We start from the raw sequence: 27,267 nt of genomic DNA on the forward strand, positions 1-27,267 counted from the left end.
TGGGATTCTCATGACTCTGCCACAGCGTGTTCTTCTTTCACTTGTTTGGGATATTGGGTCTTTCAGTTCTTCTTCCTCACTTTCCTGTGGAAGATTGGAACTACTGGATGACTCAGGCTCCCTGTTTTCACTGTCTTTGGGTGATCCGTTGTTGGTTGTATCACCAGTTCATCAGCTTTCTCTGGTAGCTGATTCTCTTGATTTTTTCCCCATTTGGTTTTGCTGTGATGTCAGTACCAAGGATCGTTTGTTTCTTATTATTCATCCCTGGTCTGCCTGGACTATGTAGGATCGAGGATATGGAGATTTCTCCATCACTTCCCCATATCGACCCTGATCTTTAATCCAAACAAATCTCCAGGTCATTGCTCTGTTTGATTTTTTGCTCTGTAGGATCTATCATGATTCTGTTTGGATTGACCTTTCTTTCTCTTCTCTTACCCTCACCCTTTCCTGGTTTTCTGCACTGATTCATGGCTGACTGGTGCTTGGGAGTGTGTGTAGTTGTGTCCTCAACCTTCTACCCTTAGCAATTCACATGGAGCCAACCCTTTCTGGAGTGCTGTTGATCATTAGTTTAATAGTGGTAGTTGAAAATCCTCATTCTTTTTCAGTGGCATTTTCATGGTTCGAACACCTCTCTCTGTTTCATCATTGCCCTGGGGGTACCTTGGTGAACTTGTAACATGGAAAAACCCATACTTTTCTGCAAAATCTTTGAAGGCTTCATTCGCAAATTGTGGACCATTATTGGAGATCACTAAGTCCAGAATGCTATGTGTGGCGAAAATATCTTTTAGTGATTCGTTTATAGCTTCAGAACTCTGGCCAAGTATTGGTTTGACTTCAACCCATCTGGATTAATTGTCAATGACAATAAGGAAAATCTCCCCTTTACGTTCAAACAGGTCCACTCCCAGGCATTCCCATGGTCTGGACGGAAACATAGTTGACATCAGTGGCTCTCCAGAGTCTTGTCCGGTAGTAGCGCATGTGATACACCTGGAAATCATGTCTTCAATCTCCTTGGAAACCCCTGGCTATCATACCAAGTTCCTCAGTCTTGCTTTACACTTGGTGATTCATAAGTGTCCTTGGTGTAGTTTCTCTGGGATGTCTAACTTTAAAGTGGAATAACTAGTCTTTCATCGTAGAATTCCTGGAGTGTGTACGAGATGGATTTCTGGAGCAGTATGTTGGCGAAACAAATAGGGTTTGGGCTATTTTAGATTTAGTATTATGTAATGAGAAAGGGCCAATTAATAACCTTGCTGTAAAGTAACCATTAGGAAATAGTGACAACCATATGATAACATTCTACATTAAGTTTGAAAGAGATATAGTTCGTTCTGAAACTAGGGTCTTAGATCTGAACAAAGGAAACTATGAAGGTATGAGGGGCTTTGGTGGATTGGGAAAATATATTAAAAGATTTGATGGTAGACAGGGAATGGCTAGTATTTAAAGAAGTATTACATGGTTTACAACAAATATACATTCCTCTAAGATACAAAAACCCAACAGGAAAGGTGAATCAACTGTCGCTAACAAAAGAAGTTAAGGACTGCATTAGGTCAAAAGAAGTGGTTGCCAGAAAAAGTGGTCAGCCCGAGGATTAGGAGCAATTTAGAGTCCAACAAAGGAGGACCAAGAAACTGATAAAGAAAGGGAAAAGAGATTATGAATGCAAGCCAGCTAGAAACATCAATGCAGACTGTAAAAACTTCTTTAAGTATGTGAAAAGGGAACAATTAGCAAGGATGAATGTGGGTCCATTGCAGACGGAGACAGGAGGCAGTGGCGTAGTGGTAGTGTCACTGGACTAGTAATCCAGAGGCCCAGGAAAATGCTCTGGGGATATGGGTTCAAATTCCACCATGGCAGATGGTGAAATTTGAATTCAATTAATAAATCTGGAATTAAAAAGATAGTCTAATGGTGACCATGAAACCAGTGTCAATTGTTGTAAAAACCCATCTGGTTCACTAATGGCTTTTAGGGATGGAAATCTGCCGTCTTTATCTGGTCTGGCCTATATGTGACTCCAGAGCCACAGCAATGTGGTTGACTCTTAAATGTCCTCCGTAATGACTTAACAATCCATTCAGTTGCATCAGTTCAGCAGTTCAAAAAGGCAGAGCACCACCACCTTCTCAAGGGCATTTAGAGATGGGCAATAAATGCTGGTCTAGCCAGTGATACCCACAGCCCATAAATGAATATAAAAAAAGGAGAGTTGTGGCAGAGATGAGGAAATAGCAGAGACATTAAACAATTACTTTGTGTCTGCCTTCACAGAGGAAGACATGGAAAATCTCCCAGAAATACTCGGGATCCAAGGGATGTAAAAATGAGGAACTGAAATTAATTAATATCAATAAAGAGGTAGTACTCGAAACATTAATTGGATTGAAAATTGATAAATCCCCTGGATCAGATGAGCTACATCCCAGAGTGTTGAAGGAGGTGACTATAGAAATAGTGGATACATTGGTGATTATCTTTCAAAATTCTATAGCTTCTGGAAGGGTTCCTGCAGACTGGAAAGTAGAAAATGTAAGGTCACTATTTAAGAAAGGAGCAAGAGAGAAAACTGAGAACTACAGACCTGTTAGTTTGACATCAACAGTAGGGAAAATGTTAGAATCTATTATAAAGGATGAGATAACTGGACACTTGCAAAATAATGATATGATTGGGCAGAGTCAACATGCATTAGTGAAAGGGAAATCATGTTCGACAAACCTGTTGGAGTTTTTGAGGATGCTACTTGTAGCATAAATAAAGGAGAACCAGTAGGTATGGTGTATTTGGATTTTCAGAAGGCTTTTGATAAGGTCCCACACAGGTGGTTAGTAAACAAAATTAGAGCACATGGGTTCGTGGGTAATTTAGAATATTACAGCGCAGTACAGGCCCTTCGGCCCTCGATGTTGCGCCAATCATCTGACCTACACTATTCCATTTACATCCATATGTCTATCCAATGACCACTTAAATGCCCTTAAAGTTGGCGAGTCTACTACTGTTGCAGGCAGGGCGTTCCACGCCCCTACTACTCTCTGCGTAAAGAAACTACCTCTGACATCTGTCCTATATCTTTCACCCCTCAACTTAAAGCTATGTCCCCTCGTGTTTGCCATCCTCATCCGAGGAAAAAGACTCTCACTATCCACCCTATCTAACCCTCTGATTATCTTGTATGTCTCTATTAAGTCACCTCTCCTCCTCCTTCTCTCTAACGAAAACAACCCCAAGTCCCTCAGCCTTTCCTCGTAAGACCTTCCTTCCATACCAGGCAACATCCTAGTAAATCTCCTCTGCACCCTTTCCAAAGCTTCCACATCCTTCCTATAATGCGGTGACCAGAACTGCACGCAATACTCAAGGTGCGGCCTCACCAGAGTTTTGTACAGTTGCAATGGATTGAGAAATGGTTAACAGAAAGAAAGCAGAGAGTAGGAATAAATGTGTCATTCTCAGGATGGCAGGCAGTTACTAGTGGGGTACCACAAGGATCAGTGCTTGGGCCACAGCTGTTCACAATCTGTTTAAATGATTTGGATATGGGGACTGATTGTAATATTTCCAAATTTGCTGATGACACAAAACTAGGAGGCAATGTATGTTATGAGGAGAATGCAAGGAGGATTCAAGGGGATTTGGACAGGCTAAGTGAATAGGCAAGAAAATAGAATATAATGTGAATAAGTGTGAAGTGATCCACTTTGGCAGAAAAAAACAGAAAGGCAGAGTATTTCTTAAATGGTGAGAGGTTGGGAAGTGTTGATGTCCAAAGAGACCTGGGTGTCCTTGTTCATGAGTCACGAAAAGCTAGTATGCAGGTGCAGCAAGCAATTAAGAAGGCAAATGGTAGGTTGGCTTTCATTGCAAGGGGATTTGAGTACAGGAGTAAAAATGTGTTGCTGCACTTGTGTAAAGCATTGGTGAGACTACACCTGGAGTATTGTGTACAGTTTTGGTCTCCTTATCTAAGGAAGGATGTATTTGCCATAGAGGGAGTGCAACGGAGGTTCACCAGACTGATCCCTGGGATGGCAGAATTGTCCTATGAGGAGAGATTGCAGAAATTGGGTCTGTATTCGCTAGAGTTTCGAAGAATGGGAAGTGATCTCATTGAAACTTACAAAATACTTACAGGGCATGACAGGGTAGATGTGGATAGGATGTTTCCTCTGGCTGGTGAGTCTAGAACCAGGGGACACAATCTCAGAATAAGGGAAAGGCCATTTAAGACTGAGATGAGGAGGAATTTCTTTACTCAGAAGGTGGTGAATCTGTGAAATTCTCTACCCCAGAGAGTTGGGGAAATCAATCATTCAGCATGTTCAAGACAGAAATTGATAGATTTCTGAATTCTAATGACATGAAGGGATAGGGGGATAGTGGGGAAAAATGGCACAGAGGTAGATGATCAGCCGAACGGCTTATTCCTGCTCCTATTTCCTATGTTCCCTTGACTAGTAAGCCATCCACAATAGTTAGATGACTTTGTTGCTCATGATACTTTCTTAAAACCGGGGTATTATGTATATATTCTGGCCAACCTTCTTGGCAAAACTATTTTACTTTTTTGCAGACTTCATCCCCTTTCTGTAGGTTTCTAATTTGACAGAATCTTTGAGCAGTTGCCGGCAAATCGTCAGTTATAGCTAACGCAAAGACTCCCACTTCCTTCAGGAAAGAGACATCCCCCACTTCAGGTATATAGCTTGATGCTCTTGATAATGCGTCAGCTGTCACCTGATGTTTCCCTGGGACATATGCAGTTGTTGTGTTTTATCTCATTAATCATAGTTAAAATCTCTGTATCCTTGGGGGTAATTTGGCTAACTCCCTGGAATTAAGCAACATCACTAGTGGCTTGTGGTCAGTTTCGATCTTGACCTTGAGGCTCAGTGCGTAGTCCAAAAAATTGTTGCACGCCCATGTTGCTGCTAATGCTTCCTTTTTAATCACTGTGTACTTTTGTTCTATCTCTGACAACAAACAAGGGGCAAAGTACACAGGGCTGCAGCATCCATCTTTTTGAACCTGGAACAGGATTGCACCTAATCCTGTTGACCATGTGTTTGCTGCAATAATGGTAACTAGTTCCAGATCATAATGCACCAAAACTTCTGGTAAATTAAAATTTCCTTGATCTTCTCGAAATAATTTTTCCGGCAGTCTCTCCAGCAAAAGGCATTGTTGCTCTTTAGTAGTTGCAGAGGCTCATAAATATTGGCTAGATTTCCTTACCTGGTCAACCATACCCACGAATCACTGTAAATCTGTTTTGTTCTTTGGCTCTGGGAAATCATTTATTGCCTTCGTCTTCTGTGGATCTAGCTTGATGCCAGACCCATCAATTATGTGGCCAAGGAAGCTCACTGTTGACTGTGAGAATACACACATCTCATTTAATGTCAGACTGGCCTCTTGTAATGTGTGTAATATCACTCTTACCCTTGTGTCCTGTTCTTCTTGGTTTGCTCAATGAATCAGAACATCATCCATGTGGCAGATACTGCCCTCTAAACCTTCCAGGATTGTTGACATTGCCCGCTGGAAAATCTCAGGTGCCGATGCAATACCAATTGGCTATCTGAGATTAGAGATTAGATTAGAGATACAGCACTGAAACAGGCCCTTCGGCCCACCGAGTCTGTGCCGACCATCAGCCACCCATTTATACTAATCCTACACTAATCCCATATTCCTACCAAACATCCCCACCTGCCCCGATATTTCCCTACCACCTACCTGTACTAGTGACAATTTATAATGGCCAATTTACCTACCAACCTGCAAGTCTTTTGGCTTGTGGGAGGAAACCGGAGCACCCGGAGAAAACCCACGCAGACACAGGGAGAACTTGCAAACTCCACACAGGCAGTACCCAGAATCGAACCCGGGTCCCTGGAGCTGTGAGGCTGTAGTGCTAACCACTGCGCCACTGTGCCGAGGGGTGTGGTAAAATTAGTTAACAATTTAGACTCCTCGTCTAAAGGCAACTGCCAGAACCCATTGTTTGCATCTAATATGGAGCTTTTTTCCAATTTGGCAAGGCTGTTGTTGATTGACAGCATAGGGTGAATCTCTCTTTCTACAACTTTAGAGTTGGGTAAAGGCCACGCAAATCCTAATAGACCCATTTGGCTTTCTTATTGGAACCATCCTAGAGCACCACCTAGTGGGTTTAGTTACTGCGGAAATAACTCCTTGGTTTAGCATGGCATTGGTTTCCTTCTTTACCTTTTCCAGCAGCAGGTGTGGGACCTTTCTCGGTGTGAACAAACGTACTGTCTCTGCCTTTTTATTGAAAGTAATGAGATACTTTATTTTTAATTTTCCTAAGCCTTCAAATAATTTGGAGAATTCAGCTCGAAAATGGCGGAGCTGTTTCTCGTAGGTTAGAATGCAGGTACAGCATGTAATTAGGAAAGCTGGTAGAATGTTATCGTTTATCGTGAGGGGAATTGAATAGAAAAGTAGGGAGGTCATGCTTCAGCTATACAGGGCACTGGTGAGACCACATCTGGTGTACTGTGTACAGTATTGGTCTCCTAATTTAAGGAAGGATGCAAATGCGTTGGAGGCAGTACAGAGAAGGTTTACTAAACTAATACCTGGAATGAGTGGGCTGTCTTATGAGGAAAGATTGGACAGGCTTGGCATGTATCCGCTGGAATTTAGAAGAGTAAGAGGTGACTTGATTGAAACATATAAGATCCTGAGGGGTCTTTACAGGGTGGATGTGGAAAGGATGTTTCCCCTTGTGGGAGAATATCAAACTAGGGGTCACTGTTTAAAAATAAGGGGTCACCCATTTAAGACAGAGATGAGGAGAAATGTTTTCCCTCAGAGGGTCATGAGTCTTTGGAATTCTCTTCCTCAAAAGGCAGTGGAAGCAGTGTCTTTGAATATTTTAAGGCAGAGGTAGTTAGATTATTGATAAGCAAGGGAGTGGAAGGTTATCGGGGATAGGTGGAAATGTGGAGTAATCAGTTCAACCATGAACTTATTGACTGGCAGAGCAGGCTCAAGGGGTCGAGTGGCCTACTCCTGCTCCTAATTCGTATGTTTGTATGTCACTTGATCTTTTCCACCCTGCATAACAGCTGTCAGGCTAACCAAGCTTTCTTACTAAGTAGTGAAAAGGCTTGGTTCTTTACAACATATAGGGTTTCCAGAATGGTGTTATTTCTGTATGTTACGGATGTTTGTAATTCTCCTACGACCTTTAATTGAATACCTCCCGGCCCATATAATTTCTCGTTGCTTTTCCTAAGTCTTTCCTTTCTTGGCCATGGTATTTTATCATATAGGACAGAAACTGCTGCTCCTGTATCTATCTTGAAGTTGGTTTTATGTTTCCCCACTAAGATTTCTGCTTCCCTGCAATCTTCACTTTTCTCTTGTACTTCCCAAGGAAGGGAGTATTGGTCATTTGTTTTGCTTTTATTTCCTTTATTTTTTTACTAGTCTGCAGCATTTGTTTTCTGCTGTGACAGAACTGCTGAAAGTGCCCCTCTTTCTTGCACCAGAAACATTTAGCTTCCAGGCTGGACAATTTTCACAGCAGTGCTTCTGTGGCTGGGGCCACACCTACTGCAATTCAGTGTTGCTGCCTGTAGATGTCTTTCCCGCCTCTCGGGATTTCTGGGATCATCATCCTTTGTCTTCTCCACAGACTCAACTAATTCTAGAATTTTTGAGGTTGGAGAGTCCCCGATTCCCCCGCACTAGTAGTCAATTAAATTTTCAGACCTCTGCCTGCCTGCTCAACAGAATGGCCTTTTGCAAAGTCAAATCCTCTTTCAACTGAAACTGGTCTGACAGCTCTTCGTCTATGACCCCGATTATTATTCTGTCCCGAATCAGTTCTTCTCGCAAGCTCCCATAGATGCAATCCTCTGCTATTTTAGACAGATCATTCATGAATAAATCAATACTTCCACCATAATTTTGGGTGGGTTTGTTGAATTTTGCCCTTTCCACAAGAACATTCTTTCTGATCTTAAAGTATCCCTCCAAGGCTTTTATTACTTCGCTATACGGGTTTCCTTTTCATTGATCCCCAGGGTAGTTAAGATGTCATCCACTCTGTCTGTCATGTCATAAAGTAAAACACTGACCTGTTCCTTGTCTCATCTTTGAATCCATCTCAGCCACACCTTGATCTGGTTGGGCCTCACTGCTCGCTCAAAGCTCTCCGGTAAGGGTGTCGACTTCTTCATGCCTCTCACTGATGTTTTCCGATCAATTCCATGTTTATCCTACAAAGTCATTTTTACCGCTGCCACCATATAATATACTGGCCAGTGAGCTATTAATATTAAATGAGGATAATGGACTTTGGGTCAAAGTAGCAGGAGTTTATTTACAGGGGTATTATGAACAACATGAGGTTCAGATTCATGACATCACATCCTGTGATGATGCTTAAGGTCTTTCTACATAATCTACCCAGTAACAGCTTATATACATTATACAACAAAATGCCCATCCATTTTCTTTTTGAAATCATTCATTGTCTACATTTCCACCACCTTTGTAGGCAGTGAGTTCCAGATCATTACCACTTGCTGTGTAAAAAGGTTTTTTCTCACATCCCCATTGCATCTCTTGACCAAAACCTTAAATCTGTGTCCCCTAATCCTTGATTGATAGATGAGAGCAGGACCTGATACTGCTTTATGTGGTCCAGCCTGATCTGGTGATGAATGGTTTAGCCAGTTGTCTGCCATAAAAGTTCAAAACTGCATCCCTTGGACTTACAGGAGCAGAGATGAGGGCCATACTAGGGGAGCGACCAGGGTGAGAGACAGTAATGGTTTTAATGGGGACAAGGGTATCAAAGGTAGAGGCGAGGATGTGATTTAGCAGACCAGTAGCTCCAGAAATGTTGTGGTGAATGGAAGGCTGAAGGCTGGACAGTTGGGAATTTGGAAGTGCCTTTGTGAGTGACTTTGGGGAGAGTTTATCCAGGGAATGCACAGAAAAACATGGGTTTAGAAGTTGGTGGATATATGAGAATGAATCGGAAGGGCGTTGGATTCAGGGCACGGTCTATGCTTTATCAGCTGATTTCTCGTGGGGAAGAATTGTACCAGCAGGGAGAGGTGCTTCAATTATCTTCTGTGCCCATGTGTGTGAATGAGAGATGAGGACTGAATCAGATTCTTCAGTGATGCCCCATGCAGTCAAATGGCCTGTCAGCACTCATTGGGTGAGCACCTTAAAATGATTACCTTGGGGTCAGGTTTGGGAGGTGGTGGCAAGGGAAGGTCCTGGAAGTTTGTTGGCATTCATGGAATTATGCAACAGACCCTTCAGGAAAGGAGAGACAAAAGGGGAAAAAATGGGGAGAGGAAATGTACAATGCATGAAAAAGAGGGGTTCCGTATAAACTCAGCTTATTATTTCCCACAGGTTTGTATAACAGGACTCTTGCTGCTGTCTAGTTCCTTCAGATTCCAGCTACTTCAGAATGTTTTATATATAATTGGGATTGAAAGAATGGGTACAGCTCCCCTTACTTCCTTTGGATATTTTGGGAATTATCTTGGTTCCTGTGCCTTTTTCTCTTTATTCTTGAAGTTCTGACCTTCAGTGAAACCTCAAGTGTAATTAAAGTGCAATACTTCTCAAGAGTGCAATACGTTGCAAATTTAACACTTGGATTCATAAAGTCAATAACATTCACGAATTATACTTTTGCTTATAAATTGGTCTCTAGCCTTGTGCAAAGGAGATAATTGAGATTATTAATTATCTGACTGCATTTGTCAATCAGGTGAGATTGACTCCTCACTAGTACACTATTTCTGCAGCAAAAGTCTAATTTCCATGGGAAGCTATTTCAGAAGTTTTAAAAAAATTATTGCTGCTGTCCCGATGGGGGAATAGAAAGAGGTGTCACTGGTGTGCTTCCTTTTGACACAATCACGGAAAGAAATACTTGCTTTTATACATCATCATGCCATTCCAATGAAACAAGGAGCTGCACAGTGAATTATGTTTAGAGTACAGTGATTATTCTTGTGTAGGCACTTTAAATTAGTCTGGGCATGTGGACCAAAGTCATTTCAGGAATGTGGAAAGAAAAGGTGCCTGGAATTGGGTCCAGGAAAAAGATCCATTTGGGATAATGGGGGTGCAGGATGCAAGGGTTGGAAGGTCATTGGGATGAGAATGATATGTGTTGTCTTGTGTAATTCTGACAGCAGATATACCTTTAAACTCAGCTTTTGTGCACAGAGGCCTCAATTCTATGGGTCCTCTAGGGACAGGAATGGAGATGGAGTACCTGCTGCCTTTCTGAATTTAGTTCGGGGCAGAGAAAGCTGAGGATGGCCATCTTGCCCAGAGGCCAATTAAAACCCTTAAGAGGCCAATTAATGCCACTTAAGCCTCTTCCCACCACCACTGGCAATTTACCAGTGGCGGGAGCTGCCTCCACCATGTGGGGAGGTGGCCCAGTAACTCAAGGCAGCCTTCGTGTAGGCTTGGCAAGGGGATAGGGAGGGCTCCTCTACAGGCAATCTGTGGCCCATAGAGGGACCCCAGCCGCAAACACTGCCCCTGTACCATCACCAACCCCCCCCCGCCCCCCAACCGTCCTCAGTAACCCCACCTGCCAGCACCGTCCCCTCTGCCGGGGACTGCCTGAGTGGCCCTGGCAAGACCACCACCACTTACCTGCAGTCCAGGATCCGTGGCTACTCCTCTTCAACTGGATGCTGCACTTCCAGCAGTGGCCACTGCTCCCAGGATGGGCAGTTCATTGCCCAAGCGTCATTAATTACAGCTGGGGGGGAACGGGCCCTCCAAAGGGCTGAGGCGGATTCCCCTCACCATTTGGATGAGGCAAGGGACCCCTGCTGGCTGCACAAAATCCAGCCCAGATTTTAAGAGCCAGTTAAAGCCTATATACCAGTTGGATGTATAACATTGGAATGTCTGTTGTGATCTCCCTGGTAGCGGGCAAGAAGAAATCTAACACAGTATTGAAATATATACAGACTGCAGGATCTGATGGTTCCTTTTCCTTTTTAAATTTATACGGTTAGATATTTAAAATCCAGGATGCTTCAGCAAACCTTTTCTGGGGCATCACTGACACAATTCAGTTTGTCGGGGAACGTTTGGAGAGTTCCGTTAGAGAAAGTATTTGGTTAGTGGAATATCCCATGAGAATGGCAGTTTGAAACTCTCGGAAGAAATCGATATTTCTTGAAGACAAGACAAATACAGTACGTATTTGAAAGCCATTTATAATAGATTAAGCATGAACTTAGAGTTGACATCATTTTGTTATTTGTCTCCTTGAGATGTATAGGAATATTTGACTTTAATATATTGCTTTGATATTGCTGTTGGTCGATTAATTCTTTTTTCATTTAATTAATTTGCTTCACAGTTTAAGTTTAAGCACAATCTCATGCGAGCAAACTGAAGGGAGCCATATGGAGGCAGAAGATAGTTGAGTATTTAAAAACAATTCCCAAAAAGGGTTCGTTGCATGTTACTGAACCCTTTCCCAGATTGTAAGGTAATGATGGACATAATCAAAGGTTTGGTAAGTTGGTAAGTGACTTTCAGATCTGAAATATGCCATTCAAAATAATCTAACATAGGAAGGCCAAAAGCTTAACATCCATAAACAGATCCATTGGACTTGTTTGATTTTAAGATTATGAAAAGTTTTGATAGGGTTGAACAAAAGCAAAACACTGCAGATTCTGGAAATCTGAAATAAAAACAGAAAATGCTGGAAATATTCAGCAGGTCTGTGGAGCGAGAAACAGAGTTAATGGGCTCAATTTTCCTGTGAGGTTCAGGACCCCAACATTGGGATCAAATGGGATCCGGAGCCTGCGCTTGCTGGCGGCAGGACTTGCTTGCCGATTTTACAGGAGGTGGCCTCCTAATTGGCCTTAATTGGATGGTGGGTGGACACTCCATGCTGCCAGCCCGATCAGAGGGGCAGCGGTTCTGAAGCATCAGCAGCGTCACTGGGAGAGGTGATTGCTGCTGAGGCAGGCCGGAAACCAAGAAGTCACCTCAAAATGGAGGCACTCTCGGACAGGTCATTTCAAATATCAAAGTCAATTGGCCAAGGACTGTAGGCCCAGCCAATCAGAGGGGATAGCACTCTGGGGGGAGCGTGGAGAGCCTTTCCTTCCTGTGGCCCCCTCTTTGGGGCATGGAGCCTCTGGCTCTGATGGCCTCCTTGGGCTGCCAGAGTGAAGCTGGTGGCCTTCTCATGCGGTGAGGGGGGGTGCTGCTCTGCTGTCAGCAAAATGCCAGCAGCCCCGCTTAATGGCCCCTAATTGGGGCTTTAAGTGTTTCAATTGGCTTCCCTCCTCTGTTGGGGTGGGAGGTAGGGAGCAGCTGATCTGGCACACAGCCCACCACTGGGAAACATCCCCGTTGGTGGGATTGCATCGTACAGTCATCCCAACACGGCTCCACCACATTTTTCCGGCTCCCCCCCTCCCCCACCTCCATTCCCACCACCCGGGGGAGAGGAATGGTCACAGACTGAAACATTAACTCTGTTTCTCTCTTGACAGATGCTGCCAGAACTGCTGAGTATTTCCAACATTTTCTGTTTTTATTTGATAGGGTAGACATTGAGAAGATGTTTCCACATGTGGGGAGATCAGAGTAATAACAACAATGACAACTTGCATTTATATAGTGCCTTTACTCTATTAAAGTGTCCCAAGATACTTCGCAGGAGCATTATCAACAAAATTTGACACTGAGTCACAGGAGGAGACATTAGGACAGATGGCCAAAAGCTTGGTCAAAGAGGTAAGTTTGAAAAAGTTTCTTAAAGGAGGAGAGCGGTTGAAAGGTGGTGAAGTTTAAGGAAGGAAATTCCAGAGCTTAGGGGCCATTAATATAAGATAGTCACTAATAAATCCAATCTGGAATTCAGGAGAAACTTCCTTACCCAGACAAAAATTAGTACATGGAACTTGCTACAATGAAGAGTTGTTGAGGTGAATAACATAGATGTGTTTAAAGGGAAGCTGAATTAACACATGCAGGAGAAAGGAGTAGAAGGATATGCTGATAGAGATAGATGAAGATGGGTGTGAGGACGCTCCTGTGGTGCAGAAACACCAACATGCACCAGTTAGGCCAATTGGCCTGTTCTGTGCCATACATTCTATTTAATTCTATGCACTAAAGTATCAGCCTAGATCACATACTCAAGCCCTGAAGTGTGGCTTAAACCTATAGTTTCTGAGCCAGTTGAGCTAAGTTTACAAGAGATAATGTAATTTAAGCTCCATCTGCATCAATTCAGCTTCTATTGCAACAAATTATTTTTCTAAGTGTTGTCTGCATAATACTGGTTAATGCTGAAATCCTCCTTTTAATCTGGCATCAGAAGACATTGATGGAATTTTAATACTCATGTCGCACATTTTACATACCGGAACTACACATAACGGGCAGGAACCATTGTTCCTGGTACATTCTCCCTCTAATTACTTGGCTGAACTTCATTGTTATCAGCTTAATGGAATTATTGTTTTCCCTCAATTTTTTCTGTCTGATTGTGTTGTCTCTTATCTCCTAAAGGTATTGATTCCTCGCTGGGGTACTGTTTCACAGACACTGGGCTTCTTCTGATACCTCGCCCCGTAGGTCATTTTAAATGTGTGAGCCTTAGTGGTGAGTGTTAGTTGACTGTTGGTCACCGGTGGAATCACAAATGAGCCTGATCCTGTCCTCACTCTGTGTCTACATGTAAACTTGGAACTAGCGTCAGACAGCTGTCGGAAATGGAAACACAATCTAATTTTCTCTACTCTAACTATGGGACCACCCGATGAACTGTAATTCCCTGACTACTACCTCAGCTGAGATTGGCTAACTCAGCAGATGGGACCTTGTTCGATGTGGTTATATCTGGATAAACTTGTTGAGTGTTTAAGGAAGCTATTGAACTCTGCCAGGTCCAGGTGTTCATGCACAGAACAAAACAGGTTATCTGGTTTGATTGCAAACCTAAGTATAGATAATTGGTATCGACTGATATAAGAATGTGCATCAAACCTCAATAATAATTCCCACCGTTATACTTCCTCCTTCAGCAAAGGAATGCAGATTCTTGGGATTGTAATCTGTTGGGGTCATTCCATAATCTGCTAGTGGAACGCTCATTTCTGCAGTATCGATGGAAGAGAAATGAAGTATGAAGTTGAATTATTTTAATAGAGAAAATTACCCATATGATGAATTTATTGTAAAGTTTAAGCAAAATACTATGGATGCTGGAAATCTGAAATAAGAGAAAATGCTGTAAATATCAACGGGTCAGGCCATATCTGTGGAGAAAAAAGCAGAGTTAACATTTTAGGTCAATGACTTTACATCAGGAATGGAAAAGGCGATTTAACCTGTTTTAAGCAACTACAGACCCAGGGCAACAGTCAGGGCAGAAGAAGAGTGAAGGAACAAAAGGGAAGGTATTTAATAGGGTAAAATGCAGGAATGATTAAATGACAAAAGACATGATAGTGCAAGTCAAAAGGGGGTGGTAATGGGACTAATAAAGAAACAAAAGTTGAATTCAAAGGAACCAATACCATCACCTATTATTATGATCTGAAATTGTTGAACTCAATGTTGAGGCCAGTAAGCTGTAAAGTGTCTGATAAAAAGATGAGGTGCTATTCCTCAAGCTCACAGTGAACTTCATTGGAACAGTGAAGGAGGCCGAGGGTACAGAAGTCAGAATGGGAGTGATTTGGAGAATTGAATTAAATTAAGATGCAGGTAATACTCCTGCTGTAACCATTTACACTTTTTCTGAATCCATATTTTGTTTCATTACTTTTCCCATTACCACCCCCTTTTGCCTTGCACCATCATCCCTTGTCATTGAACCACTTCTGCCCTTCACCAGATCACAGACCTTCCTCATTGTTCTGACCTCCCAGCTCCATTTTCCCTGATTCTATCTTTGCTCATAAACTGTTAAATGTCTAACTTAGAGTTCTGATGATAGGTCTTTGTTCTGAACTATTAACTCTGTTTTTCCATAGATGGCTGCCTGACCTGCTGACTGTATCCAGCACTTTTTGTTTTATTTTCGATTTAATATAAAACTTCCCTTGTCTACTCTGGGCTTATCACAATGTAACCCATTGAAGATCAACTTGGACAAGATGAACAACTTTGCCTAAAGTAAACCATTTCCAATTAGTACAAATAAATTATGTTTAAAGTTAGTTTCAAAGAACACTTACGATTTAGGGTCAACATTATTAGTCCACAATTTTAATACCATGGCATTTATTGTCCCAGTTAAATTACAGGTACCTTCTCTAGAGAAGAACAAACCACAGTCCACAGAGCTCCTCTCGCCAATGTTCAAATGCCAATGTCATTTTTAATATTAATGGGACCCGTCGGGACAGGCAGTTCTCTGCTAAAATGTAAAAGAAGTTTCAAAATAAAGTTTGGAAGTTTGCTCTGCAGTAGTTTAGTTTATGTTTAGTTTAGAGATACAGCACTGAAACAGGCCCTTCGGCCCACCGAGTCTGTGCCGACCATCAACCACCCATTTATACTAATCCTACACTAATCCCATATTCCTACCACATCCCCACCTGTCCCTATATTTCCCTACCACCTACCTATACTAGGGGCAATTTATAATGGCCAATTTACCTACCAATTCTATTGCAGCAAGTATTAAGCTGTAGCAGTGCCAGACAACCATTTAAAGGAGGTCTGATACTGCATCTAGTGAACAGAATCAGACAAGAATTGTTTGAGTTATACTAAGATTCTTCAATGGGGCTTTTAATCAAATTGATGTTTCTGGATTATAAGATTAGGTCCCCGACTACTCCTTAAAACCACAATGTGATAGTTGATGTTCCTCAGATGCACAGACTCCCCGCTATCCCCCCTTCCAGTAAATGCCTCAGATATATGGCCAAAGGCCACCACATAAATAGGAATAGAGTGTGGAGATTAAGCAATTCTTTTTTAATCGCACTTTTCTTACCGTCACTTCCTTCCAGCTGTTGACACCAGATCATCAAGTCCAGAATTGATGAAAATGGTGGAACCATTGGTGATAGGGTACTTAAAGCAAAGTCCCAATTTTGATGCAGCTTTCCATCCTCATGGAGTATCCCTTTAAGTACATTGGTATTGTACGTTCACACTGGGGGTGCTTCGCCATCTTGTGTCCCTTCTGCTCGATGTTAACAGTCATGTGCCAGCCACTGTCCCAGTTGTCGATCCCAAGCTGGTGTCAGCAGCTGGAAGGCCATGACCAAAAGACAAGTGTCTTAAAAGTATTGATTTCCTGGCCTCACTGAGCTATCCTGTTTATTACTCTTGTCTATGCTTCTGGCACTTTTATTTTTTGGGGAGGGTCTGAGGATTGTGCTTTTGAAGAACCTATGTAGTAACTAAAGTGGCAGTGGATTCAGGGTGACTGCTTCGCTAATGGACTAAACTCAAGTTGCTGTTGTTGTCATCTAGAATATATATATCCAAAGCTGTTTGACTGTTTTTGGGGCTGTGCAAGTAATGGTTCCTAATGTTTGAGAACAATTCCGCTGATGTACTTACATTCCTGGAATTGTACGTGGATGTGTATTGTCACAATTCCGTTTGTGTCTAACCTGTTTCCTACCGTTAAAGTTAACTGATGCTATCTTTTGGAGGTTAGGACAAAGAGTCTGTATGAGTATGTCATTACATTTGTGAAGGTGGGGTTGGATGGGTTCAGTTATAATATGTCTTGACTTGGAGGATGCTGCTGGGAATATGTCAGTATTTGCAGGGGGTCCCTTAGGAGAGTGTCAGATTTCCAGGGGTCTTCTGGAGTGTCATCAGTAATTTCAGGAAGTCCACCACCCACTAAAGTTTGGAAATCACTAGTTTCAACAGTTTTCCATCCAGGCAGAAGCATTGAGTTACACCGAGATTAGTAACTTTTTGTTTGGACAATTTCAGTCGACGAATAAGGCCCATTTTTTTCTACAGTATTAATGTATTGAAAGTAGGATATGCTTTTTTTTCAATATTTAGAGAGCTAATGCAGCAAAATGATCATGTTTGCTAACTTGTTACTGAAAACCTTTCATCAGCTGTGAACATAGCATTAACCTTCAATAGTCTTGCTTTGAGAATTCTTCAGTGAAAAATATTTCACGTGCAAATTTCAAGGAGAGTTTCAAGAACATGAAGACTATTCTATACTTTAATGCTGCTAATGCTAGCCTTTAATGTTCCAGGAACTCAGTGACTAATATGAGTAGAGCTTTGAGGATGTCTCAGGGAGAATCTGCAGGGACAGAAGCAGCAGAATGTAAACTCATCATTTGAAGTACAGCTGGGAAGTTCAGGATGAATGCAGTGCCGAGGTTTGACTTACACTTTGAAGTTAAGTCTTTGATGTCTTTTTATTTGTAAACCAGAAGTAGCAATGTTTTCACTGAAAAGGAAGTGCTGTTGAATGGAAGAGTTTTGCTCTTTCATTTGCTTATCTTTTAACCAGGCAATGTAGAAGCTGTTCTGTGCAACTGAAGGTGAGAGAGAATTTAATGAGTTTGGACATTGTCTTTTTAGCTCTGGGGTCAGAGTTCAATGGGATGAAATTCTCTTTCTACCAAATTGAAGAGAACTTTGAATCACAAGTATCGGAACAGCATCATTCCTGTTGTCCATGCCTTTAAATGGGTTGCAGTTCAGGGCGAGAATGGTGGTGGTGGGGGCTGGAGAATCGTAGCACAGTCATCTGGCTGGAAATCCGGCGTCGTGACATCAGTTCTGGATTTTGCCAGTGGCGGGAAAGCACAATGGTGGCATCCTTGCCACAATGCAACAGGAACCTATTTTAAATTGCTGAGATGCTCATTTAAATGTATTTAAATATCATTATAAGCATTTTTATGTCTGATGGCCGATTTTATGAATGGCAAGCGGCACTGACGTTTCTCTGGTTTCACGACTAATGATACCTTCTGGCACAAAAACGAGAGGGCACATTGATGTGATGGGTAGGCAGCCTGAAACCTAGGGAAAGAGGGGGGTTTGGAGGCCTTTTGTGGGAGCACATTGCTACAGGCTCTGCAAAGGAGTCCGGGGTTACTTGTTATTCAAAGTTCTCTTCAATTTGGTCGAAAGAGATTTTCATCCCATTGAGCATTGGGCGGCACAGTGGCGCAGTGGTTAGCACCGCAGCCTCACAGCTCCAGCGACCCGGGTTCAATTCTGGGTACTGCCTGTGTGGAGTTTGCAAGTTCTCCCTGTGTCTGTGTGGGTTTTCTCCGGGTGCTCTGGTTTCCTCCCACAAGCCAAAAGACTTGCAGGTTGGTAGGTAAATTGGCCATTATAAATTGCCCCTAGTATAGGTAGGTGGTTGGGAAATATAGGGACAGGTGGGGATGTGGTAGGAATATGGGATTAGTGTAGATTTAGGATAAATGGGTGGTTGATGGTCGGCACAGACTCGGTGGGCCGAAGGGCCTGTTTCAGTGCTGTATCTCTAAAAAATAACTCTGACCCCAGACCTAAAGGACAATGTCCAAACTCATTAAATTCTCTCTCACCTTTAACTGCACAGAACAGCTTCTACAGGCTTTGTAAGGGGGTGAAATGTGCATTTTGTGGGGGTAGTTGTGAGGGGTCAGTATGGGGGAGTCAAAGTGTTGAGTGGTGGGTCTGTGTGATCATACAGCTGGAACAGAGGTTGGGCCATAATCTAGGCTGAGGTCCATGAGTGACGCACTGACAGAACTGGCACATCGTCATGTACCAAGGCAGGAGGCCAGACGGGTAGAGTTGCTAAGCGAAGGAGGCAAGAGACAACCTCGTAATGACTTGTTTGTATCCATCCTGGTGTCCATTCACAGAGAGTGAAATAAAGCCTCATCTCAATGCCTGAACTCTGTCGCAGCCTCCATTTGTGGTCCCTGTCTTGCGAGTGGATGCAATGTGCACTAGTGCCCATGGGAGATCATTTATTAATGAAAGCTGTCATCATTGGCATGTTAACGAGGGCTGTTGTCACATTGGCATAGCCCTAAGGGGGAAGGGTGAAATCAACATCTCAGAATTAAGACATAATGGTACATGGCTTTCAAACAATGAAGCATGAAGATTTCAACAAAGCGTCTTTTAATTATTTAGCACAAAAGGTATAATATACACCTATGAAACTCAAAGCGTTGCTATGTGCTCTTCTTAATATGTTTGCGGGTACTCCTATGCGGTGTCATCCCAGAGGCAGCAGCTGGACTGGAGGCAGGCTGCTGATCAGGCTGCCCCTTGGCCTGTGATGACTTTGGCAGGCGTCCTCTGGCTGCCTGAGGCCTGGAAGGCCCCAGCTGCCTGGGGGTATCCTGGACTGGTGCAGGACTCTCCTCAGGCTGCTGGAGCTGGACTCACTGGTGGAGGGGCTGAAGAGCCAGGTATCACACTCAGAGCGCCCTGAGGGGAGACTCCAGATGTGGCTTTCAACCTCTCTTCCTCCATTTGAAGGCTCCCTTGCGCCTCCCTGCTCACTAGACAAGGACCAGGAGCTGCAGAATCATCTGGGCCACAGCTGCATTGAGCTCATGGCCAAGGCGATGGTGTGCAGGTCAGTCTGGATCTGTGGAATCTGGCTCTCCACGAGGGTTGCCGACCTCTCAATGGATGAAACTATGCGCTTATAGCCCTGAGACATTGCAGAAGTCATGGCATGGATGGACTCCTCCATCTTTTGCTCATGGCTGTGCATGGCCTCTGGCATCTCTGCCAGATTTTGCCCTATCCCTCTCTGCAACCCCAGCATGCCTTTTGTTGTTGGCACCAGAGGCTCGTCATCATCCTGGAACTCAGCAAGGACTTGGCCACTCTGACTATCGGAGGCCTCGCTGTCTTAGCCTTCACCAGTTACTCACTCGCATGTGATGCTCACACCAGCTTGTGACCCTGATTCTAAAGCCGAGCGGGTACTAATTGAGGTAAAAGTATCTGCGCAGGTGGAGGGTGCAGGAGAGTTATGGGACCGTGCATCGTCTGAGTCGTCTTCCTCCTCAGAGGTGGGCGCCTGTCCCCCAGTGGTTGTGGACCCTTGCACATGGCAACCTGCATGAGAGAACACAAACATGTATGGGTTAGGCTGTGCAATTCTCCTGATGCCAACCATGTCTAATGTATGTCTCCAACATTGATGCACATGCCATGGGAGACAATCTTCACTCTCCTGCGCAGGGACTCCAATCTCCCTGTAGGCTATTGAGCGGCTGCCCTGGGTGCCCACCAGCTCTAAGGCCTCTTCCTCAGAGGAGGTAAGTGGATGTACATTTGGGATTCCTCCACCTGTCCGGGACATCTCTCTCCTATTAGGAGCCCTCTTGTCCTCCAAGAGGAAGGATGGAGCTGGTTGAGAATGGCACAGAGTGTTAAACAGGCAGATGTCCAGTCACCAAAATGAGGAAGCAAATGACAGTCTCTGATCCACAACTGTTTATTGGCAATTCATAGTTCAGTCCAATCAGTTCCCACTCTTCCCTTCTGGACTAACTCTCTGTCCAGAAGCAAATCCCCAACTGGCCAAAAACCCAGCCCTTAAACACAAAACTAGAATAAGCATCACCTGCTCCCTATTAACACTGAAATGAGCCCTGTTTAATTAAAGGCACCAGCATTTTCAATATTGTCACAGAGATAAATATGACAGTTCAGTTCAATTCAGCCTCTCATCGCCTACTGGGGAATCTGATGTCTCTCATGCCGACACTTGCTGTCAGGGGAGTTAAGGGGGGGGTAAGCTTTGAAGGAAGGTGGCTGGTGGTCGAGAGATACCCGTGCCTCTGTCAGGAATCATCAGAACCCTAGACACTTATGCAACACTCCATCGTTGCTACCCTTCCCAGTTTGTGCACCCTCCCATGTAGTCACGTGCAATCCTCTAGAAGGCAACTGTATTACGTCTTTATGTTATTTTCTGGTTCCCAGATGTTGGAAAGAATCACACTTTAAACTTGGAAAAGGCTGGCGTCAGTCTGTTTATTACAGCACCATGCTGTCTTCTCTGGAACCTGGTTGAACTGGTTCTTATGTTACATATAACATGACTCTCCAGTGCAGCTGTGAATTTGGCCCCCAACTGGAACACTTACACATAACAACTAGTTCCGAGCAAATTAGTTCCTAACGCTTTTCAGATAGTATAGCAATATATAACAAACTGGTATGGAGCACTCACCTTGGCTGAATGCAACAGGTCATTGACCCTCTTCCTGCACTGGACCCAGTTGTGCTGGGTGACCCCACGGCTGCTGACCTCCTCTGTAATCTCCACCCGGGCTTGCTTGGTCAGGGGGAGGACCGCCTTGCCATCGCGGGTGAAGAGAACCTCCCGCCTTTCCATTGCAGCCTGCTGGAAAATCTACAAGGAACCGTGGGGCCACCCTGTGTCTTTGCTCTGACATAATCTTCTGCCCCCTGTGGCCATTGTCACTGAACTGCCTCTTGCCCCCGCCATGTGATTGGGGGTGGGGGGGGTGGGCCATTCCTCTAATATGCAAAATGAGCACCTGCTGTGTAATCTCAGTGGAGCAAGCACCCACATAATGGAGAGGATCGGTGGTGGGCTCATTAAATTCAGCCCTATCTGAGCATACATGTAGTGCAGAATTCCTAATTATTATTATTCAAGCAAAATAGATGAGGTTCTATCCTGTATTTAGCCCATGTTATACCCAGTTTAGAAGCTGATGCTGTCATTACCTGCCTAAAGCCATGGTGCATTTTGTTTCAATGAAAATGGAATCCACCCCCTCAAAGTAAGAAGGAAAGAGAAAAATGAATCAAATATACTTTGTTATTTATCTGGTAACCCTGCCAATTCCACGAATGCTGCAAACAATATACATCTAATTTTGTAATAACCGTCAAACTTAACCAAAAATGGATTCCGCCTCTTGTTGCACTGGGTGGCTCTTAATCTCAAACTGCTGTCGTCCTTTCCTTGAAGTTGAATGATGTTATAAAACAAAGTGGTCAGTGTTTTAAAGTTACTATCTTCCCTTACGTTTGAATAACAAGACCCATTTGTTAGTTGTGAATGATGCGAGTGATCTTTGTAATGAAGGTTGCCCACAACGACTTTGGCTCTTCTGTTTGTCACAACAAAATAAGATTTTTAAGCGTTTTTCGATGGAAGCAGGACCACCATAAGATTTATTGATGTTAGCTGTGGCTCAGTTGGTAGCACTCTCACCTTCATGTTAGAATGTTGTTGGTTTAAATCCCACTCCAGAGACCTGAATCCAAAATCAAGGCTGACATTGCAGTAGCTGGTATAGGCCACAGAGTGCGTCTCTCACACCTCAACATCAAGCCACTTACCGAGAAACAAATACTTTAATCAGGCATAAAGTTGTCTAATTTCTGAAATTAAATTCTGATAGCCCTCTTTTTTGTCACTGATAGCAGATGAAATACACCACAATTATTTCCTGTCCAGAATCCATTTATATTGAGCAGCTGATTATGTTGATTTGAAATTTACCATGCTTCATCACAATCTTCTTCTTTGGCCTCCTTGTCTCGAGAGACAATGGGTAAGTGCCTGGAGGTGGTCAGTGGCGTCGTCACAATCAAGGGCAGGTTGAAACTCACTGTTAACATTTCCAGATGTAAAAATGATCACTCCAGTGGAATCTAACATCAGTCTGACTTCAGCTTAAATTCATTGAAGATTTGCTCAGTGAGTGGGTACAGAAACATTGCCTGGTCTGACTGCTGGGCAGTGGCATCCTGGCCCGGTCTGAGTGTGCTGTACGTTGGGTCCTCAACTGGTTTCACTGTGCTGGACAGTGGGGTCCTCACCTGGTCTGAAAGTGCTGAGCAGTGGGGTCCCGACCTGGTCTGAAAGTGCTGGGCAGTGGGGTCCTCACCTGGTCTCTGTGCTGGACAGTGGGTCCTCACCTGGTCTGAAAGTGCTGGGCAGTGGGGTCCTCACGCGGTCTCTGTGCTGGACAGTGGGGTCCTCATCTGGTCTCACTGTGCTTAGCAGTGGGGTCCTCACCTGGTCTGAAAGTGCTGGACAGTGGGGTCATCACCTGTCTGAAAGTGCTGGACAGTGGGGTCTTCACCTGGTCTGACTGTGTTGGACAGTGGGGTCCTCACCTGGTCTGAAAGTGCTGGACAGTGGGGTCTTCACCTGTCTGAAAGTGCTGGACAGTGGGGTCCTCACGCGGTCTCACTGTGTTGGACATTGGGGTTTTCACCCGGTCTCACTGTGCTGGACAGTGGGGTCTTCACCTGGTCTCACTGTGCTGGACAGTGGGGTCCTCACCTGGTCTCACTGTGCTGGACAGTGGGGCCTTCACCTGGTCACACTGTGCTGGACAGTGGGGTCCTCACCTGGTCTGAAAGTGCTGGACAGTGGGGTCCTCACCCGGTCTCACTGTGTTGGACATTGGGGTTTTCACCCGGTCTCACTGTGCTGGACAGTGGGGTCTTCACCTTGTCTCACTGTGCTGGGCAGTGGGGTCCTCACCTGGTCTGACTGTGTTGGACAGTGAGGTCTTCAACTGGTCTGGATGTGCTGGGCAGTGGGGTCCTCACCTGGTCTCACTGTGCTGGACAGTGGGGTCTTCACCTGGTCTCACTGTGCTGGACAGTGGGGTCCTCACCTGGCCGCACTGTGCTGGACAGTGGGATCCTAATCTGGTCTCACTGTGCTGGTCATTGGGGTCCTCACATGGTCTGAAAGTGCTGGACAGTGGGGTCTTCACTTGGTCTGAAAGTGCTGGACAGTGGGGTCTTCACCTGGTCTGAAAGTGCTGGACAGTGGGGTCTTCACCTGGTCTGAAAGTGTTGGACAGTGGGGTCCTCACATGGTCTGAAAGTGCTGGACAGTGGGGTCTTCACCTGGTCTCACTGTGCTGGACAGTGGGGTCCTAATCTGGTCTCACTGTGTTGGACAGTGCGGTCCTCACCTGGTCTCATTGTGCTGGACAGTGGGGTCTTCACCTGGTCTGACTGTGTTGGACAGTGAGGTCTTCACCTGGTCTGACTGCATTGGGCAGTGGGGTCCTCACCTGGTCTCACTGTGCTGGACAGTGGGGTCCTCATCTGGTCTCACTGTGCTGGTCAGTGGGGTCCTCATGGTCTGAAAGTGCTGGACAGAGGGGTCTTCACCTGGTCTCACTGTGCTGGACAGTGGGGTCCTCACCTGGTCTGAAAGTGCTGGACAGTGGGGTCTTCAACTGGTCTCACTGTGCTGGACAGTGGGGTCCTCACCTGGTCTCACTGTGCTGGACATTGGGGTCCTCAACTGGTCTTACTGTGCTGGACAGTGGGGTCCTCACCTGGTCTCATTGTGTTGGACAGTGGGGTCCTCACCTGGTCTGAATGTGCTGGACAGTGGGGTCCTCACCTGGTCTCACTGTGTTGGACAGTGGGGTCCTCACCTGGTCTGACTGTGCTGGACAGTGGGGACCTCACCTGGTCTCAATGTGCTGGACAGTGGGGTCCTCACCTGGTCTCAATGTGCTGGACAGTGGGGTCCTCACCTGATCTGACTGTGCTGGACAGTAGGGTCTTCACCTGGTCGACTGTGCTGGACAGTGGGGTCCCACCTGGTCTGACTGTGCTGGACAGTGGGGTCCTCACCTGGTCTCAATGTGCTGGACAGTGGGGTCCTCACCTGATCTGACTGTGCTGGACAGTAGGGTCTTCACCTGGTCGACTGTGCTGGACAGTGGGGTCCCACCTGGTCTCACTGTGCTGGTCAGTGGGGTCCTCACCTGGTCTGAAAGCGCTGGACTGTGGGGTCTTCACCTGGTCTCACTGTGCTGGACAGTGGGGTCCTCACCTGGTCTCACTGTGTTGGACAGTGGGGTCCTCACCTGGTCTGACTGTGCTGGACAGTGGGGTCGTCACCTGGTCTCACTGTGCTGGTCAGTGGAGTCCTCACCTGGTCTGAAAGCACTGGACTGTGGGGTCTTCACCTGGTCGACTGTGCTGGACAGTGGGGTCCCACCTGGTCTCACTGTGCTGGACAGTGGGGTCCTCACCTGCTCTCACTGTGTTGGACAGTGGGGTCCTCACCTGGTCTGACTGTGCTGGATAGTGGGGTCCTCACCTGGTCTGACTGTGCTGGACAGTGGGGTCTTCACCTGGTCGACTGTGCTGGACAATGGGGTCCTCACCTGGTCTGACTGTGCTGGACAGTGGGGTCCCACCTGGTCTCACTGTGCTGGTCAGTGGGGTCCTCACCTGGTCTGAAAGCGCTGGACAGTGGGGTCCTCACCTGGTCTGACTGTGCTGGATAGTGGGGTCCTCACCTGGTCTGACTGTCCTGGACAGTGGGGTCTTCACCTGGTCGACTGTGCTGGACAATGGGGTCCTCACCTGGTCTGACTGTGCTGGACAGTGGGGTCCCACCTGGTCTCACTGTGCTGGACAGTGGGGTCCTCACCTGGTCTCACTGTGCTGGACATTGGGGTCCTCAACTGGTCTTACTGTGCTGGACAGTGGGGTCTTCACCTGGTCTCACTGTGCTGGACAGTGGGGTCCTCACCTGGTCTCATTGTGTTGGACAGTGGGGTCCTCACCTGGTCTGACTGTGCTGGACAGTGGGGTCCTCACCTGGTCTCACTGTGTTGGACAGTGGGGTCCTCACCTGGTCTGACTGTGCTGGACAGTGGGGTCCCACCTGGTCTCACTGTGCTGGTCAGTGGGGTCCCCACCTGGTCTGAAAGCGCTGAACTGTGGGGACTTCACCTGGTCGACTGTGCTGGACAGTGGTGTCCCACCTGGTCTCACTGTGCTGGACAGTGGGGTCCTCATCTGGTCTGACTGTGCTGGACAGTGAGGTCCTCAACTGGTCTGAAAGCGCTGGACTGTGGGGTCCTCATCTGGTCTGACTGTGCTGGACAGTCGGGTCCTTGTCTGGTCTGACTGTGCTGGACAATAGGGTCCTTGCCTGTTCCGACTGTGCTGGACAGTGGGATCATCACCCGGTCTGTCTGTGCTGGACAATAGGGTCCCTGCCCAGTCTGATCTTGTTGGACTGTGTGGTCCTCATCCGGTCTGACTGTGTTGGACAGTGGGGCCTTTGCCCGGTGTGACTATGTTGGACAGTGGGGTCCTCACCCGTCTGACTGTGTTGGACAGTGGGGTCCTCATCCGGTCTGACTGTGTAGGATAGTGGGGTCCTCATCCGGTCTGACTGTGTAGGACAGTGGGGTCCTCATCCGGTCTGACGTTGCTGGACAGTGGGGTCCTCATCCGGTCTGACTGTGTAGGACAGTGGGGTCCTCATCCGGTCTGACTTTGCTGGACAGTGGGGTCCTCATCCGGTCTGACTTTGCTGGACAGTGGGGTCCTCATCCGGTCTGACTGTGTAGGACAGTGGGGTCCTCATCCGGTCTGACTTTGCTGGACAGTGGGGTCCTCATCCGGTCTGTGTGTTGGACAGTGGGGTCCTCATCCGGTCTGACTGTGTTGGACAGTGCGGTCCTTGCCCGGTCTGACTGTGCTGGACAATAGGGTCATTGCCAGGTCTGACTTTGCTGGACAGTGGGGTCTTCATCCGGTCTGACTGTGCTGGACAGTGGGGTCCTCATCCTGTCTGACTGTGTTGGACAGTGGGGTCCTCATCCGGTCTGACTGTGTTCGACAGTGGGGCCTTTGCCCAGTCTGACTGTGCTGGACAATGGGGTCCTTGCCCGGTCTGACTGTGTTGGACAGTGGGTTCCTCACCCGGTCTGACTGTGTTCGACAGTGGGGCCTTTGCCCGGTCTGACTGTGCTGGACAGTGGAATCATCACCAGGTTTGACTGTGCTGGACAGTGGGATCATCACCCAGTCTGACTGTGCTGGGCAATAGGGTCCTTGCCCGGTCTGACTGTGTTGGACAGTGGGGTCCTCATCCAGTCTGACTGTGTTGGACAGTGGGGTCCTTGCCCGGTATGACTGTGTTGGACAGTGGGGTCCTTGCCCGGTATGACTGTGTTGGACAGTGGGGTCCTTGCCCGGTATGACTTTGTTGGACAGTGGGATCCTCATCCGGTCTGACTGTGTTGGACAGTAGGATCCTTGCCCGGTATGACTGTGTTGGACAGTGGGGTCCTTGCCCGGTATGACTGTGTTGGACAGTGGGGTCCTTGCCCGGTATGACTGTGTTGGACAGTGGGGTCCTTGCCCGGTATGACTGTGTTGGACAGTGGGGTCCTTGCCCGGTATGACTGTGTTGGACAGTGG

The sequence above is a fragment of the Heterodontus francisci genome, chromosome 16 (assembly GCF_036365525.1).
Source record: "Heterodontus francisci isolate sHetFra1 chromosome 16, sHetFra1.hap1, whole genome shotgun sequence".
Lineage (NCBI taxonomy): Eukaryota > Metazoa > Chordata > Chondrichthyes > Heterodontiformes > Heterodontidae > Heterodontus > Heterodontus francisci.